Here is a 19,383-nt window from a genome sequence, read left to right on the forward strand (position 1 = left end):
CTGTTGCTTCCTGACCTGCATACAAATTTCTCAGGAGGCAGATCAGGTGGTCTGGTATTCCCATCTCTTCCAGAATTTTCCACAGTTTATTGTGATGCACAGAGTCAAAGGCTTTGGCATAGTCAATAAGGCAGAAATAGATGTTTTTCTGGAACTCTCTTGCTTTTTCCATGATCCATCGGATGTTGGCAATTTGATCTCTGGTTCCTCTGCCTTTTCTAAAACCTCTGCCTTTTCTAACATACTCTCCTCTGTAAGAATAAGAAGACTTGTGTTTATATTTGTAAGTTTATTTTTTAGAAGGTATACACCATCAGTGCAATGGACATGAGTTTGAGCAAACCCCAGGAGAGAGTGAAGGATGGGAAGCCTGGCATGCTACAGTCCATTGGGTTGCAAAGAATCGGACATGACTTAGCAACTGAACAACAGTACAACAAAAGATAACGTATAAAGCAGAGGAGTGACTCAGAAATATTCATCAGAGTGATCTCATTTGGCAGTAAGATGTTGAGAGAAGCAAAAGGCCAAGCCAGTGAGAAAGCATGGAAAGCAGTAAAAGTCGTGAATGAACCACATGCATTGTATGCATAGCAGCGTATTCTTAACAATTCGATTTCCACACATTCTAAGCACTAACAGAAAGTATCTAGTTGAAGAAAGGCCAACCCAACCAATACTTTGAGCCAGAGTGTTCTGGTTTTTCACAGTTGTGACATTTTTTTGAAATACCAGCACAAAATTTATGTATTTGCATATGTATACAAGATCCTCATTAGGTTTCTGTGTCATGTTATCATCAGAAGTCTGTAAGGAACAAAGCAGTCTTTTAATCACTTTTCTGTACCATATAGTTGGAATGCCCTCACTTTGGGGCCTTCCATGAACCTCTCTAAGCCTATTCAGTCCTTGACCTGAAAGTGAAGCTATAGTGGTCAGCCTGCATGCCATTCTCCCTCTTTCTTTTACAAAACTGTCATCTGCCCCTTTGACCTCCTTTTCCCCATACCCTATAAGTCTGGTGTTTCTTTGTTTGAAGCAGAATGAAGAAGGTTTGATTTGAATTTGGGGAATAATAACAAAAGAGGAAAACAATCAGCTGCCCTGAGTGTGTTTTCACTGTGTGTAACTGTTTTCACCCAGAGTGTGTTGCCCTCCTTGGGCAGAGTCATGACTATATAGAACTAGCGCTCATCACAGCAAACTTGACAAAGCGTGTGTCACTGAGGCCCCGCAGAAAAGTGCTTCCATAGGACTCCACCCTTCCTTTCACAGAAGTTAACAGAATGGAGAGGTTTTTGTACCAAGAAGAACTGTGCCATGTTGCACGTGCCACAGAAGCGTCGGAGGGGTCCCTAGGGGAAGTTGTCATGGAGCATGGGAGACTGAGATAGCATTTCAGAGAATCCTGAAGTGAAGCTTCATTGGAATCTCAGTGTCTGTGCAGGGGAAGGAGATTGCTGGGGGCAGAGTAAAGCCTAGAGGCGGGAACCAGTAGAGCTCATTCCGGAACCTAAGAGCAGGTTATGGAGGGGCTCATGATACAGAGGAGGCCCGGAGGAAACAGGGGAAGACGCCAGAATGAACTGCAGAGAGAGCCATTCTTTGAGATTCACCTATCATCTTAAGGAGTTGTTTGCTTTTTGCTTAAGGCAGTGGGGAGTCATCAGATATAGTGTTTTTTTAATCTGTGGGATGGGGATAATGACCTCGGCATTACTGAGATCTTAAGGGTAATAGTATAGCAAATTGTCATGCCTTAATAAACATTTCATCTTTTTTTTCTGTCAGATAAATTACTGGAATATATTATTCACAGAGCACTATACTTATTATCTTGTAATAGCCTACAATGAAAAAAATCTGAAAAAGAATATAGATATGTATGTATATCCCTTTACTGTACACCTGAAACTCATACAGCATTGTAAATCAACTATAGTTCATTTTTAAAAAGAGAGAAATAGTGCCTTTTAAAAGGAATATATTCTAAATCTAATCTAACTAGAAAGCATATTAGGGTATGATCATAATTTTTAAAAATATATTGTATGAATGTTCAGGCTGTCCTAATTCATTATAGGGGCTGTATTAATTCTCTGGACTTTCCCAAGCCTTAGTTTTCCACATGTAAAATTTCTTTTCCAGACTGATAAATTGAATTTAGTAATCCATAGATCAAAATGCTACAGCCCATAAAGAAGCTTTAGAGATGGAAGAAACAAAATTAGATTTAATAGAAACATTTATTTCTAACAGACTCCAGAGATAGAATAGTAGTGAGTCTCCAGTGAGCTTCCAGATTAACAATTGTAGAGAACAATTAAAGGAAAGAATTGTACTAATGTGACTTCTTTTAGAACTACCTAACAGTAAGATTGAGAGAAGGCAGTGGCAACCCACTCCAGTACTCTTGCCTGGAAAATCCCATGGACAGAGGAGCCTGGTAGGCTGCAATCCATGGGGTCGCTAAGAGTCGGACACGACTGAGCGACTTCACTTTCACTTTTCACTTTCATGCATTGGAGAAGGAAATGGCAACCCACTCCAGTGTTCTTGCCTGGAGAATCCCAGGGAAAGCAGAGCCTGGTGGGCTGCCATCTGTGGGGTCGCACAGAGTCGGACACGACTGAAGCGATTTAGCAGCAGCAGCAGCAGTAAGATTATGAACATTGAACGTGGTTCTCTGGCCGAGACCTCAAGCTCATTCACTGTGGTAGTAGTAAGGCTCAGACCACCCCTAGGAAGTGCAGGGAAAAGGCCTTGAGGGCTCATGTCTGTTCCTCTTGCAGAAAGAAATGTTGGGATTATGCCTAGTTCTTTCCTTCACCTTTCATCTTCTGGCTGTCTCCTATCATCACACATTAATTGTCTGCAGTGTGTATAGCATCATGCCTCTCGTATTATACTGATGAGCTTCACTCTGTCCTGGGCTGAGTTCAGTTTTGAAAAAATAGTGATAGCTCAGCCTGTCAGGTACCAGAGAAGGAAATAGTTCTTTTCTGTTTGAACAGACAAATGGAATCATTGAGGGATTTGTATTTTTCTAGCTAGATTCTTCACTTTTGCATATCTGGTTTTAGTTATTCCTATCAAGGTTGTAATGAGGTGGGTTTTAGGATCCCCATTTTGAAGATGAGGAATAGCAAAGAACAGGGAAGCCTGGCATGCTACAGACTATGGGCTCGCAAAGAGTTGGACATGATTGAGCAACTGAACAACAACGATAAGGCTTAGAAAAGTTAAGTGACAGGAACTAGATGATAATAGTGGTGCCAATCCAAAGACTATAACTCCCAACCCAGCTTTCTCTCCACGCTGCTTCTCAGTTACACCACCCTAGTGTTTGAGGGTTTGAGCACTTGAGATGCAGTGTTTCTAGTAAGGAGTAAAAAAGCCCATGGGGCTGTCCAAGGTTACAGTGTGAAATAAGGTTGCGTCTGCTTTTCTCCCCACCTCCTACAGGTCTTTCCTCGTTCCCTCCCTCATTCAATCATTTTGCCTGCCTCCTAATCATTACCTTGCCCTCTGGAGTGGGAGAGTTGGAGTACTGAGGGTGGGGGTGGGGGGCGGGAAGGATGGCTCGTACATGTAGGGCTATTGTTCCTGCTTCCTTTTGAATGATGTAGTAGTTTCTGTTACTCATTTTATGTTTACTTACCATCTGAATCCATGTCAATTTATGTGCCCTTGGCTCTGAACCACGGTTTATGTATTTTTGTGTTGTTAATATTTTTAATTGGTGTTTTTAAAGTAGATGTACTCTGCGTGTTTGGCAGACCAACAAAGTGAAACGGAAAAAGCGTTGATTTTTTAAAGTAACCATATAAGGTGAAAAGTCCCTTTTTGTGTGGGTGCGTGTGTGCAGATTACAGGTTTTATCAGGCCTACTCTTCGTTAATATTTATTGTAACAGTTTACAGTGTAGCCCCTGGAGTCACTCTGGATTGTGCACAGCCCAAATGACGTAACCTTGGAAAATGCAATAAATCTAAAGTTAAAACCACTTCTAATGGGAAGTTTCTCGAAAGTTGTAAAGTTAAATTGCCTCCTCCAGGATGAGGGAGGTGGTGTGGAGAACGCCCCAGGGGACCTGGCTTTGCCCCTCTCCAGGCTTGTCCCCTGGGTTGGAATGCTGGCTTTGGGTTGGATTACTTTGTTTTATTTAAACTTCTCTGACTATTCCTTTGCCCAGTACTCCATGGTGTGGCAGTCTTGTGGTAACATTAATATATAACCTTTGATCTCTTTTATATATTCAGCATGACTCTTATCCTATGCATGCATGCCCAGGTGCCCAAAGCAGAATTTTGTGAGTCAGAGCCTTAAATTGCAAGGAGACTAGGCATCACCCAGTTCATTTCGCCAGCTTCTACATAAACCTGTCCAACTATATGCAGCTGAATACTGACCAGAGTGTCTTATGCTTGACGTTTTAGAAAGTTGTTTGTTGTGTTGTTTTGACATGTGACTCCCCAGAGTCTACAGTGTTACTCTGGATGTCTCTCTCTGAAGCTACATAAAAGAAGTGTTCTTCTCCTTCCATGATATTTGTAGGTGTTTGAAGACAATGACAGTGATCTTGCCCCTTTCCCTTTTTAGGTGTCACACATCCATACGTGTGTGAAAGTATTACATTATAGTTCATTTGTCCATTTGTAGAGTACAAACTATGTATATGTTAGATGCAGAAACTAGGGAAGCTGTGTGAATAAAGTAGGCTGTGATCTCTGCCCTTAGGGAACTTCTGGTCTAATTAATTATAGAGTGATAAGGGCTATGGGAGTTGGTGATGGATAGGGAGGCCTGGTGTGCTGCGATTCATGGGGTCGCAAAGAGTCGGACACAACTGAGCGACTGATCTGATCTGATTGGAGATTGAACTTGTCAAGGAAAGTTCTCTGGTGAGACATTGTGTAATTGAAGTCCAGAAGTGTACAAGGCGTGTCCCAAGGAAGCAGTGTGAATGAGGTGAGGAAAGGGGTTCAGGTAAAAGAACCAGCTTGCTGGAAATGCTGAACGGGGGTTCAGGGAAGTGAGAGTAGTTCCGTTCAGGTAAGGCAGTAAATGCGGAGGTGGTGAGTGGAGATGAAAATGCAGAAGTGCTGGAAGCAGAAAGCAGAGCTAACAGATGGAAGGGTGGGGGGATGGAATCAGACATTACAGGAGAGATTGTCCTCATTAGGAAGACTATTTATTGTTCTCTCGGTTACCCAACAACTATGGGAACATAACAGGTTCTGTATGAGGTCATACAGGTTTGGAAATATTTTGTGTATTATGTTTTGTTGTTAGAGAAAGAATGTCATCAGTCATCAGGATTAGACAGGTATGGATCTTTCAGTAGCAAGACCATTTCTCTAACTGGATTTGGAGAAACAAGAGGAAAGAGATAACACAGTTGTAACATTCTAATGACTGTGAGAAAATGTGGATGACTCTTAGACATAGGACAACAAGAGTAATCATAGCAAACACTTCTATATTAGTATGGGCTTAGCCCTGTTAATAGTAACAAATTTGACTCCCACATTAACTCTACAAGTTAAGTATTATCCCTAGATACAGAGAGTTTAAATAACTTACCAGAGGATAAAAAGCTAAGTGGCAGAGCTAGGATTTGATTTCAAGCCCTAAGAACATGTGGAGAAAGATTTAAGTTCTAGGTAAAGGAAGCCCACACAATTCAAAACATCTGTGGAAATGGCTCCTGCCCGCTGTTGATGGTCACAACCACACACACTTGCCGGTGTGGTCATGACCAGAATAAATAGAGCAAGTATTCATAACTCCACATTTCATACCTAATCCCCAGGCATTACTGTATGGAGGAGACCACTCTCCTGATGGGATTCAGGGTTGGCCCTGAATGTGTCTCACTAGAAGTTATGGTTGCCCGCAACCTCAGTTGACCTCCCTGCCTCCTGCCACTTTCAAAGAGGGTTTAGCCTGCCTAGGGAGGATAGGAGAATTAGGGTAACAGTAAACCAGAGAAAGTTTGAAATACCCTTAATTCTAAGGATACAGAATTCCCAGGCCAGGCTGTGCTGGTAACCATGAATGTATAGCTGCTGCAATTTTCAAGCATGCATAGTTTCTTTGTTAAACTGATTGATTTCATGTTGAATATGTGCAGACAAGTGTTTCTTGGGGGACAGAAGGGATGAAAATAAGTAAGAGAGAGGTTGAAGTGATGATGCATCGAGCCTGTGCTGGATAGGAAAAGAAGTGAAAGTAGGTGAGGGCTGGTGCGTAAGAATCTAGTGGAGGGACTGGGATCTCTGAGTCCAGAAAGAAGTGAGGCAGGAGCAATTGCATGAAAGGACTGGAGAAATAGTGACAAATGTTCCGTGAACCGGATGTTTAAAATGTTTAAAATTTTTTTCAGAAGAGGACTCTTGGCACTCATCCTTGACTTGGTCAGTGTTATCTGAACATATATGAGTCTGTTAATAACTTAATTAAAGTATGTCATAATGAAAATGTTAGATAGGTCAGGTCAGAGCTCCTAGGTACAGCCAAGGTGAAGCTGATCTTTTAAGTTCACGTGACTTTGTAATCTTGGAGCACATGTTTGAATATTTGAACATGCTATTTATTCTGTTACATGACAAAATAAAATGAGAGGTCATAGACTAGTCTGTGATGCAAATTTTACTCTATAGATTTATATGCCCAGTGGAAAGTGCCGTTGAGGTATCATAAGCCATGATAATTCTCAGGCCTCGAAACTCATTATAGTTTAGCTAGATTTTATATTTACTCATTGCTGTTTATCTTTATTGATGATCTTATCTCTAGCTGATTGCAGCTTCCTTAAGATCAGGGGCAGTGTCTGTGTCTCCTCTAAGTTTCCCCTCCCACACCTAGCCCAGTACAAGGTTTATGGTGCTCACCATCACAGGGATCTACGCCAGTCAGCTTATGTTACAGCTGAAGCAGTTGAGGTCCTGACATTTAAAGTGATCTGCTAAGGCATCAGGGCTCAGCAGTGAGGAAGCCTGAGCCACAACCCAAGTTTTATTCCCACCTCAGCTCTTCGCACCCTGACATGCTGACACAGCTAATGAGTCAGGTTCTTGCAGTGACCTGGGTTTGTGCCAAGCACCCATAGGAAGCCAATATTCACTAAGCTAGTGCTTCCCAGCCTGGTATTTCCCAATTAGGCTCACAGAGAAAAGGGTGATGTTTATTTAGGACATTAGGGTAAACAATGAAGGCTTTTGAAGGCAGCTGAAGTGAGGAGCCCCTAAGGACACTCACTGGCCCAGGCACTGCCAAGCAGATCCAGGGATCAGATCTTCCTATCTTCATACACTTCTCTCTCATCTGCTGAGTTTCCAGCAACAGTTGGAAACCGCTTCCCTAAATTAACATTAGATCACTCAGACCCATGTTTTCTGAAGAAATTTATTTTTGACTGTACTGGGTCTTTGTTGCTGCTCACCAGCTTTTTCCCTAGATGCAGTGAGTGATGGCTACTCTGTAGTTGCGGGCTTCTCACTGTGGTGGTGAAAAAATATAAATCCTACTATCCAAACATATCGCTTAGTCCCCACCATGAGATTGAGGGTATAAGCTTAAATTGTGAAACAACAAATACATGGGTCAGTTATTTTTCTTTTGAGGCTAAACAGTTCCTGACCTTCTTTCCTGTGTTCTTCATCTGTGGGGGCACTATATAATTTTTTTAATCAGAGAAGGAAGGTTAGAACTCATTTTTATCAGTGCAGGCTGTTGCATTTACCTGTGTTGCTCAGTCAGGTACATGACACATGCTTCGTCCAGCATCATATGTGTTCTGTGGATGTAGGACCTTGTTCTTTGAAGGTCGTGACTGATTTTCCAGACCTTTTAGAACTGAGATAAATAATAAATTTGTAGCTCTGAGTTCGTCTCAGGTACTTTTCTGGATACTTTTGTATTTTAACAGATAAATGGCTATTTATAGGGATATCTCTCCACAATATCTCTTAAGACAGCTAAATAAAATTTTCACAGTTTATAGGATAAATGAGTCCTTAGAGAAATTGTTTCTTATCTCAGAAGTGGATTGAGAGGGCACCTAAGCCGACTGCAGAGGCTGGGCTTAGGAACTTGAAAGGGGTTGGGAGTTAAAGTGGTCAAACTCTGGGCAAATCTTCTGGAACTGGTAGGTTCCCCCACCAGTGACCCTTCCTTTCTGCATGCTCCATCACACCATGACTGAAAATCTGCTGATACTAAGAATACTGACTCACTTTAAACCTTGAAAGTGCCACTTAAATATGCTGGCATCTTGAATCAGACTATAAACAGGGAGGGAAGGGCATTGAAGAGCAGTAATAATAAGAGCCCATTTGCCAAATGTTTATAAAGTTAATGGGACCTCTCTGGTAGCTCAGACGGTAAAGTGTCTGCCTACAATGTGGGAGACCAGGGTTTGATCCCTAGGTCGGAAAGATCCCCTGGAGAAGGAAATGACAACCCACTCCAGTGTTCTTGCCTGGAAAATCCCATGGATAGAAGAGTGTGGTAGGCTACAGTTCATGGGGTTGCAGAGTCGGACATGACTGAGCGACTTCACCTTCACCTATAAAGTTACTAGTGATCAGCAAATGCAGTCTGCTATTCAGCACCCGAATGTGAAGTCTCTTTTCCATGGAGGGTGGTGCACATTATTGAAGGTCATTGGAGGCAGAGAAGAGGATGGAGAGAGTGTGGCAGTGAACCTGGAATAGCTGTTTCTTATCTTGGTCTGGGGTAAGATGGGAAGAGGAAAGCAGAGGGTGAAGCGAGGCACAGCATTTTGGTAAACATGGATCTGGATCACTGCCCTTGCCCCTGGCATGCCAAGGGTGTGAATCCAGTGGTATGTTGCAGCTGGTCCTTACTGACTCAGAACTATTCAGTTTTTAGGAACTATGCAAGCTTTGTTAAGCACAGTCATTATTAAAAATTAAATAATTTTAACTTCAAATAAATGGGCAAATTCTTGCAAACAGGGCTAAGAAATGCTGAAACTCATCACTTATTAATAATTTTACTACACTGTGCTCTCAAGATTATTTATGCCTCTTCTCTTCCCAGCTCTGTATTCAGTGATGTCATGTTGATAGCTTGAAATCAGCCATCATGGGAATATTTGCACCATGGAAATCAACAAATGTAGCAAATCAACTTTTTCCCAGAGAGCCAGTTGTTAACCATTTACCAGCACACCAGTGGATGTTATGATCATGTGCCAACAAGTAGGAAGGAGGGATGTGGTGTTTATCCCAGTGAGACCAAGTCTGTTGTCTCTAGGTTATATATCTTCATTTTAGACAGTGCTGCCTACTTGGATTGGGGTTAAAAAAGACAATATGCTATGCTCAGGCACTAAGTCATGTCTGGCTCTTTGCGACCCCTTGGACTATAGCCCGCTAGGCTCCTCTGTCCCTGGGATTCTCTAGGCAAGAATACTGGAGTGGGTCACCATTTCCTTCTCCAAAAGAGACCAAGTGAAGGCATAATGACTTTTCAAATTCCCTCCTCTCTGTTTCCATTGTGTACAAAAATGCCTAATGGCAATTAAAGCTACCATCTCGGTGAATAGTAATGGTTCACATTTCTATTTATCTTTGTATCCCCAGTGTAAAGTATACAATGGGCCTTTAATAATTTATAAGTAAATGATATGTGTGCCCTTCTCTCCCAGAATCTAAACATACCATTGATCAGCTATAGCACTTTAACACTTTAATTTCTGCAGCTCTCCTTAAATATAGGAAACAAGTCATCAGCTTTTTTGTTGTTTTTTGTTGTTGTTTATTACCAAGAAAAGTGTTGTTCCTCTCATCTTCTTTACTTTTTCCACTCTCTATTCTTTTTCCTTCCCAGCCTAAGGCCTGCATCCTTCCAGACAGCAGTGACTTTTTTGACAATGTAAAGTTTGAGAGCATGGATCGAGATATAATTCAGTCTAGCAGATTTCTACTTCTCCATAAATGATTGCTATTGTACAGGGCCCATCAAAATAGTTCAGAGACTTAGTCAGAATTGTCCTAATGAATGTAGTATGTCAGATTTGAAAAGCTGTTTGAAAAGTGGGATCACTGTTAATTTATGCAGGCCACCTGCATGAGATGTAACTGAAGGATGAATGCAGTGGAGCATGCCGCACTTGCACGACAGAGCAATTTATTAGAACTGAATTAACTCAAGCTGGCAAAGCTCTGAGCTGCCTTGATTGGGAGCCCTGGATAAGAAGTTAGATGAAGTAAGCCTGACAGACCCTCTGTATTATACCAGATGCTACACAGGTGGGGGGTTGGATGACTGCTAGGTGACCATTGCATTCTCTTTTGGTTCCCTTTTGAGAAGGAAAATTGATAAGAAGGAAAGAGGGATAGGGCAAAAACAGTCAAAAGAAGCAGAGAGAAAGTTCTTAGACTCTCTTCACACCAGAAGGAACACTTATTGAAAAGCTTGGATTAGGTCTGGCAATAAATATAAGCATAGGACTCTTGGAGTATGTTCTTGGCTCTTACTACTACCTTTGAGTCTGAGCAAGTCAACTGACTTATCCACCTGTAAAATAATATTCCCTCTGACATTAATACTTACCTCATGAGGTTATCTAGAGGAAAATGTTAGTAATAATGTCCTGTATTTACATCATTCCTTTCATGGAGAGCTCAAACATTTTATGTACATTGAGAATGAAGCTTCTTGTGAGAAATAAATACAAGTATTCATTTTTTGGAAATGAACTTAAGTCATAAGAGTCTGAATTCAATGTATTGCAGGAGGACATACGGTACATAGTGATCCAATGGCCAAATGAATTTTTATTCCATAAGAGTTCCATCTTTCCTCCTTTTTTTGTGAATTGAGAAAATACAAGAGTCTGTATACATGAATGGGAGATTCTATGTACGCTATCTGGAGAAGGCAATGGCGACCCACTCCAGTATTCTTGCCTGGAGAATCCCTTGTACGGAGGAGCCTGGTGGGCTGCAGTCCATGGGGTTGCTAAGAGTGAGACACGACTGAGCGACTTCACGTTCACTTTCCACTTTCGTGCATTGGAGAAGGAAATGGCAACCCACTCCAGCGTTCTTGCCTGGAGAATCCCAGGAACGGGGGAGCCTAGTGGGCTGCCATCTATGGGGTGGCACAGAGTCGGACACGACTGAAGCGACTTAGCAGCAGCAGCATATATGCTATCAGGGTAGTCTCTTGGGACTTATCTTGAAGGACAGTCAAAACACATTTGATAGCACTTTGGGACCTTGGTTGAGGCAGAAACACACCTGGAAAATCAGCCCTGGACTACACAATGCCACTAAAGGGTTCCAGAGATAGAAAAGGATAATATGAGAATGTTTTCTCTGTTCATTTCAGCTCAATTCAGCCATTGTTTCTTGAGTGTCCATTATATACATCATTTTGAGCAGTGTAGAGAATGAAAGAGGCACAGTGTACTCAAGAAAGTTAACTGGTATTAACAAGGGGTGGAGAATGAGATTTACAAGTTGATACGAGCCACCATACTGGGGAGAGTTAGAAATGCATCACAGTATTTCAGGTGTTTGAAGAGGGGAAGGATTACATTTAGCTGAGTAATCCCAAGCATTTATCTCCTATGTACCAAGCATGTTCTTTGGAGAGCCATCATTCCTGCCCTGGAGATCCAGTGGGGAACACATATGCAAATACATAGTTTTAGCACACCCTAGCCAATGCAGTGATGAAGGGCACTTAGCTCAGGTTGGGAATTTAGAGAAGGCTTCTGGAGGGCAAGACTTCTCTTAAAGTCTTAAAAATTGAAAAGAACGAGAAACCAAAATTCCAAGCTGAAAGATTCAGAGGACCCCAGTGTTTAGCCTTCTTTCAACAGAAAATGGCAGTCTACAGAAAATCTGGTATCCTTATGGCCTACGGGTTAATTAGAGCTTCCCTGGTGGCTCAGATGGTAAAGAATCTGCCTGCAATGTGGGAGACCCGGGTTTGATCCCTGGGTTGGGAAGATCCTCTGGAGAAGAAGGGAATGGCTACCCACTCCAGTATTCTTACCTGGAGAATCCCCATGGACAGAGGATCCTAGCAGACTACAGTCCATTGGGTAGCAAAGAGTCAAACATGACTGAGCGACTAACACTTTTATTTTTCAAAGGTTAATTGGAAGTGGGAGTGAGAAACAGTGCTTAAGATAAAGGGCCTATCTTGCTGTCTTATTTACTACTAAATATTGTATGAAGTGTGGGTCATCAATAAATATTTTTTAAAGACTGAATGAAAAATATGTTGGGTTTAAGCCCCTGTGGGCTTTCCAAGTAAATAAATGTGACAGGCATTGGAAGAGACTCTGGACTAGAAATACAGATTTGGAAGTCACCCCTTATCAATGATATTTAAAATCAAGAGCTAATGAAATTATACAAGTAGAGTATGTAGAATGAGCAGAGTAAAGTACCAGTGGAGAAGCCTTGACAAATGCATTCAAGGGCAAACAAAAGAAGAGGAACCAGACTTCCCTGGAGGATCAGTGGTAAAGAACCCGCCTGCCAATGCAGGGGTCATGGGTTCGATCCCTGATCCAAGAAGATCCCACATGTCATGGAGCAACTAATCCGATGTGCCACAACTATTGATCCTGTGCTCTAGAGCCCAGGAGCCACAACTACTGAGCCCACATACTGAGCCCACATACCACAGCTACTGAAGCCCGAGCGCCCTAGAGCCAGTGCTCTGCAACAAGAGAAGCCACCGCAGTGAGAAGCCAAGCACCACAACTGGAGAATAGCCACAGTTTGCTGCAACTTGAAAAATCCTGCACAGCAATGGAGACCCAGCACAACCAAAAATTAAAAATAAATAAAATAAATTTTTTTAAAAAAGAAGAAAAGGAACCCATGAGGGAGATTGGAAAGAAAAAGCAGAGAAAACAGACATTTGATCCTTGTCCATCAGGATGGCAATATGAAGTTCTTTGGTGGGCTCATGAGAAAAGTTTTTCAGCGTAATAAACAGGGCAGATGTCAGACTATAGTTTGTTGTAAGATAAATGGAAAGAGTCAGGAAATTGAGATAGTGAGTGCAGACCTGTCTTTCAGATCACTTGGAGTAAAAGAGAAGGAAGGGGATGGTTCCTGGGAGGAGCAACCAGGTTCAAGAAGGAGAAAAAATTTAATATGATGAAAGATTTATGTAGGCTTCTAGGCTTAAGGAAAAAAGCAAATAGGTTGAATATTTAGGGAAAAGGGGAGATGATTGATAGGACAGGATCCTCAGAGAGATGAAAGGAGATTGGGGCCATGTGTGGAGAGCAGAGCCTTGAAGCAGAGTAAGGGATACATCATCTTCTGAACAGGAAGAAAGAGTCTAAGGATGGGTCCAGAGATATCTAGGAAGAGGCAGATGCTGACTTATGTGTATGTGTGTTTATGGGTATGTGTGTAATTGTCTCCTTGAAGTAGAAGATGATGTCATATGCTGAGAGGGTTGTGGCTTTGGCTGGAGTCTTGAGCATAATGCCAATTTTGAAATGTTGCTAAGTAAAATAAAAGCAAGCTAAACAAGGATGAGTGAGAGACTGAGCAGAGATTGAGGGCTGCAAATTTGTAGTGGCATCAATCTGAAAGCTGATTTCCTCCAACTGTGTTTAAAAGCTGGGTCATGAAATATAGAAAGTATATTTTTGAATTGATCCTGTGTTGAGATTTTGTTAAACAAGTGAAGTGAGGTCCAATGTAGTCGAAGCTTTCAGTGGGTAGTTCGGGTGATGGTGAGCCAGGCTGTCCCAGCTGAGTAAAGCAGTGAGGCCAGGCGAGGGGTCAAGAAACTATGGTTCTCCAGGGACTGAAGAAAGGAGGCAGTTAAAGCTGAGGAAGACTAGAAGGATCAGAGATTGTCATCATCTCTGGATATGGGATGGCAAGTGAGCCCCACCTGATGATTTATTTCAGGTGACCTTGATGTGGGTAAGCCTGGAGCTGAAGAAGGTAAGGAGTTGGATAGATTTTCTAGATGGATACTGAAGTCATCCAGGATGTGAGCTGACAAGGGATATGTTAAAGATTATAGCCAAGTGGCCTAGTCTTGTTTTAAAGGAACCAGGAGATTAGTAAGAGGACATCATTGAGAAAAGACCATTGGGTGATATAAATCTCAACAGCTTTTTTAGAAGCATCTATGAGAAGAAATCACATTTTTGGGGTGTGTACTGTTCATTAGGCATTATTTTAAATGTTTGGCTGAACCATATGCACTTACTGAGATTTGGGCATTTTGATCTATAAAAATGGTAATTTTCATACTGTTCAACCTCATGCGCTGTGCTGTGCTTAGTCACTCAGTTGTGTCCAACTCTTTGTGACCCCATGGACTGTAGCACACCAGGCTCCTCTGTCTATGGGATTCTCCAGGCAAGAATACTGGAGTTGGGTTGCCAAGCCCACTCCTCCAGGGGATCTTTCCAACTTAGGCATCGAACCCAGGTCTCCTGCCTTGCAGGCAGATTGTTTACTGTCTGAGCCACCAGGGTAATTTCATACTGTTCAGCCTTATACTGTGTATGTATTAGCTCATTCATTCTCACAGCCAACTTCTGAAGTAGATTACCATTTAGCAATTAAATACGTTTAGCAGAATCACAGGAATAATAAGTAACTTGCCCAAGGGCATCTGATAAGTATTAATAGCAGTGGTGGGGATAAGCGGAGAAGAGAAGTTGACAGAAGTTGGACCCAGCTACAGACCTTGGCAGTCTGGCTCTAGAGCTTGCAGTCTCTCTCTCAATAGAGAATGCCCACCCTTCCCTCACTGCCTTTTAAACTTGAGCAGGGAGTGAGATATATGAGACTGAACTCCTCTCAAGTGTATAATAAACTGAGATAAATGCCATAAAGCAGCAGTCCTGAAAAAGGAAATGGCAACCCACCCCAGTATTCTTGCCTGGAAAAATCCCATGGACAGAGGAGCCCGGTAGGATGGGTCACAGTCCATGGGGTCACAAAAGAACCGGACAGGACTTAGCAACTAAACAACAACAACAAAACAGTCCCCAACCTTTTTGGCACCAGGGACCCGTTTGATGGAAGACAATTTTTCCCCAGCTGGGGGCTAGGGGTTGTTCAGGATGACTCAAGTGCATTATATTTATTATGCCACTGCTGATCTGAAAGGAGGTGGAGCTCAAGCAGTAATACGAATGATGAGGAGCGACTGTCAATACAGATGAAGCTGTGCTTGCTCACTCACCGCTATGCAGCCAGGTTCCTAACAGGCCATGAACCAGTATCGATCCTTGGCCCAGGGGTTGGGACCCCTGCCATAAAGCAAATGAACACAGTCTAGTCCTTCACAGAATCTCATACCAACATGCTCTGGGCTTCCCCACCCTTTCTATTGTGTTCTCCTTCACTCTCAGACCTAGTGGTAGAGTGCTCTCTCTCTCCTTACCTAACTGAAATTAACATGTCCCTAATTTTCTAGTAAACTACAAGGAGTGTACTAGTTGACAGGGAGGAGAATTCCAAACATTTTATTTACAGGGTCATAGGAATTTGAGAAAGAGCAAAGAATTCATTCAGAAAATGATAAGGCATGCTATATATAGGACATCAGTCAGGATATTGGGAGAGGTAGAGTTTGTAAGAGGGAATGATAGAGGTTAACCCAGAAGCAGGGGTGGGTTTTGAAAGACTTTTTGCCAGTTTGAAGAACTGAAACATTATCCTCCATGTTGTAGCCAACCATTGGAAAGATTTAAGCAGCGAAATACCATGAACAAATTATACAGGTGCTTCTTGAACACCATTTGAACTCCCTGAATCCACTTATTCCTGGATTTTTTTTTTCCAGCAGTAAGTACTACAATACTACATGATCTGCAGTTGGTTGAACCCACAGTCATAGAAATGTGGATGTAGAGTGATTACAAATATGGAGGGCTGTTAAGTTAAATGCAGATTTTTGACTGTGGGGAGGGTTGGTTCCCCAAACCCGCTTGTTGTTCAAGGTTCACCTGTAGATAAATGTAAAAATGCAGTTTAAGGGGGAAAAGACTAGAGGCAGGAAATTGAGTTAGGAAGCTGCTGCAGTTACCCATGTGAAGGAATACCTGAGTGCTCAGCTGCTCAGTTGTGTCCGACTCTTTGTGACCCCATGGACTGGAGCCTGCCAGGCTCTTCTGTCCATGGGATTTTCCAGGCAAGAATACTGGAGTACAATTGCCATTTCCTCCTCCAGGATATCTTCCCGACCCAGGGATCAAACCCATGTCTCCTGTCTCTCGCATTTGCAGACAGATTCTTTACCACTGAGCCACCTGGGAAGCCCGTATATGAAGGAATAGGGCTTGGCAATGATCCTAGCTATGTAACTAAAAAGGAGGGGTATATTCCCCAAGGTGTTTAACAGCAAGAATTGACAGATTTTGGTGCCTAAGAGAGTGTGGATTCCTTAAATCAGCAACGAAAATCACCATGCAAGAAAAGATGTTGATTTAGAAGGAATCCTTTTTCTCTGTATGTTGAGTGCAAGATGTCTCTAGAATCCAAGTAGAAATAGAGGTCTGGGATTCAGGAACCAGGTGTCATAAGAGATGCAAATGAAAATATGTTAGTATTCCCTGGTATTTCTGAGATTCACTTCTAAAATTGCCACTACCTCCATCAGTATCTACCCTGTGGCCATTCCTTGATCTAAGTTAGTACCAGAATGTGGAGACAGGGACCTGAGTGGCCTGTCGCTTTGGGCCAGGTGCCTTCCTCAGGACCTCACCCTGTGGAATCATGCAAGGGTCCAGGGTAGGGTCTAGGACACCCAGTAAGCCTCCAGCTGCTGAGAGCAGCCCTCTTCCTGCAACATCATTCCCATGAAAGGGGGAAGAGCAGCTTCCTAGTGCCCACTGAAAGAAAAATGTGCAAAAGGAAAGTTGTGAGTTCGAGTTTTATTCAGGTTCTTTCTGAGCACTGTGGCCTGAGAAACAGCCTCACAGATGGCTCTGAGGAACTCCCCCAAAGAGATAGGGAAGGAAACAAGTAGTCAAACACACATCTCTGGTAAAAGATTACTGCTGCTAATCAGGAAAAACAGATATCTGAAGTTAATGATTTTAGTACTTTTCTGTGTGTGTGGGAAGATGCAAGAATCTTGGGTCACTGAAATTCCTCCTGAGATATGCATCTTAACTATCTAAGGGCGTTTTATCGGTAGCATGGAATACCTCAACCTGTGCCTCACTACCCCCACCCCAACCTGAATTCCCCTCAGGGAGCAGTGGGATGAGATTTAACCCTTCACATATTTAGATGATGAGCAACATTCTGTTTTTTTTTTTTTTTTAAACACTAGCATGAATGAATGAATGAATAATCACATTGGAGTCACTGAATTTTAGTCATCCTAAAAAGCCACCTGCATACTATTGTGGTGGGTCTGGTACAAGTTAATTATGTAGACCTAGTTCCTGGCCGAGGTTTTGTAGACTAGACGGAAACTGTGAATTAGGCATATAACTAGCATACCAACAAGAAATATAGTCAACAAGTGGGTAACGTGGTAAAATATAGATAATGCAGTCTAGCTGAGAAGTGAGTGAATCAGTGCTAATGTTATTAATGGGAAGGGGCCTGGTTCTGAGAGGAACAGAACAATATTGCACAGACATATTAAGAATCAACGAATATACAAAGCATGGGAAAAGATGCCACTCAAACAAATCATTTCACGGGCTTAATAAACATGGTAAGGGACAGGAAGACGACCAGTCTTAGCTTTCCCTGAGGTTGAAATAAACTTGACCCAATGGAGTTCCCTAGTCCTGTTCATTTGCGGAGTTGACTTATATTCCAAGGATTTGCATGTGGAAAACTAATGCCATGGCAGGATTACCAGACTGTAAATTCATCAGGAAGCCTGGTGATATCATAAACTGTGAGAAGCCAATGTCCTGCAGCAGCATCAGAAACCTCCCAGTTTGATTTAGTACTGGTAATCCATTTTATTCCTCTCCATTAGTTATTACCGTAATAACAGATTGGTGACACAGCCCCATTTTCTGCCTTGAGTGCTGTCTGCTGCTGGGCACAGCTGCTCCCAGTCATTCTTTCCAGTGTAAATAGTGGTTCATGTTTCCAGGGCTGTCGCGAGATGTTGCTGTGCTTGTGAAATGAGTGCATGTCACCACCCTGTTGGGGAAGATTGAAGTTATGGGTGAAGCCAAGGAAATCCCTCAGAAAGCCAGAGCTGCACCCCTTCCCTGAGAGGTGTATTTTGCTCTGGAGGACTTTTAAGTTGACTTTATATTAATATTAATGATGTGAATTTTCTTGCAGATGGGGCAAGCATATTCTGTCACTTGCATCTGTCTAATGTAGGCCTTTTACTTTGTAACTTACTCTTTCATCTTAGATGTAAATAAAGAACTCCTTTGTTGTGAGAGGATATGTTACAGGGCAGTAAACACTTCAGCAGAGAACATCTTTTGATCTTCACGCCTTTGAGAGCCAGAAACTGGCCAAAGAATTTGGGGCAGACACCACTAAAGGCTTCTCTTTTATCTTTTCACAAAATTAGGTGCAGAACTATAGGCATAGTGGATGAAATGACAATTGTTAGGAAAGTTGAAGGGCAGAATGAGTCCACCTGAATGGTAAAGCTGATTTGGAGATCGGTATTAGAACTCAGTGAATTTCATGAGAATTTAAGAGCATTATGTACACAGAGCATAAAGGAAAAAAAGAAAAATGTTCTCTATCTCTTTTCCTGTGATCTCTATAAGAGTTAGTGGGTGTGTTAAAAATTTTTCAATACTCATTTGAGAACTCCTTATTGATAATCAGTGAGTAGATATTCAAATTGTATTGCCAAGTCTTGGTAGACATCTATTATCTGCTTTATTGTGTGCAACTTATCAACATCTCGCCTCATGCCTTATAGAATTCATACTCGCATCCTGTAGGTAACTCATAGATTGAAAAGCAAAATCCCACCATGGTAAAGGGAATAAGGAACACACTACACACTTTATAAGAGACAAATGGACTTATACTTAAACCTCTTTTTCAGTACACATCTTTCCCAGTTTTGGGAACAATGAGGAAAACAGAGATTGGGGATGCAGATACCCTGTCACAAATTCAGTACCTCTTTTCCTAGGCCTAGTTTTGTAGTCCAGGGGGGAGGCAGAGAGCAGGTTTGCTCAAAGTTTAGCTCTCCTTGACTGATAATATGTAATTGTTAAGCAACTGTTAATTACTTCCCTTCTCAAAGGAAGCTACCAGAGGGTTTCCCTCATAGTTTAGTCAGTAAAGAATCTGCTGCAATGCAGGAGACCTGGGTTTGATTCCTGGGTTGGGAAGATCCCCTGGAGAAGGGAATGGTAACCCACTCCAGTATTCTTTCCTGGAGAAT

The 19,383-nt window shown here is 42.2% G+C and overlaps 2 protein-coding genes across 5 annotated transcripts in view; one reads left to right on the forward strand and one right to left on the reverse strand.

Moving 5' to 3' along the window:
* The window catches only part of CMSS1 (cms1 ribosomal small subunit homolog (yeast)), a 395,179-nt gene that overhangs the window by 155,823 nt on the left and 219,973 nt on the right, over positions 1–19,383 (forward strand). The gene's annotated exons all lie outside the window — the stretch shown is intronic.
* FILIP1L (filamin A interacting protein 1-like) overlaps positions 1–19,383 on the reverse strand; it is a 308,683-nt gene that overhangs the window by 147,159 nt on the left and 142,141 nt on the right. The window contains exon 1 of one of the 4 annotated variants that reach the window (XM_010841942.1): positions 7,748–7,766. The exons of the other annotated variants lie outside the window; for them this stretch is intronic. The gene's annotated coding sequence lies outside the window, so the exon portion shown is untranslated. Of the gene's footprint in view, positions 1–7,747; positions 7,767–19,383 lie in introns of those variants that run through there. 4 annotated transcript variants of the gene reach the window in all.

Source organism: Bison bison, unplaced genomic scaffold, assembly GCF_000754665.1.
Source record: "Bison bison bison isolate TAMUID 2011002044 unplaced genomic scaffold, Bison_UMD1.0 scf7180017864168, whole genome shotgun sequence".
Taxonomy (NCBI): domain Eukaryota; kingdom Metazoa; phylum Chordata; class Mammalia; order Artiodactyla; family Bovidae; genus Bison; species Bison bison.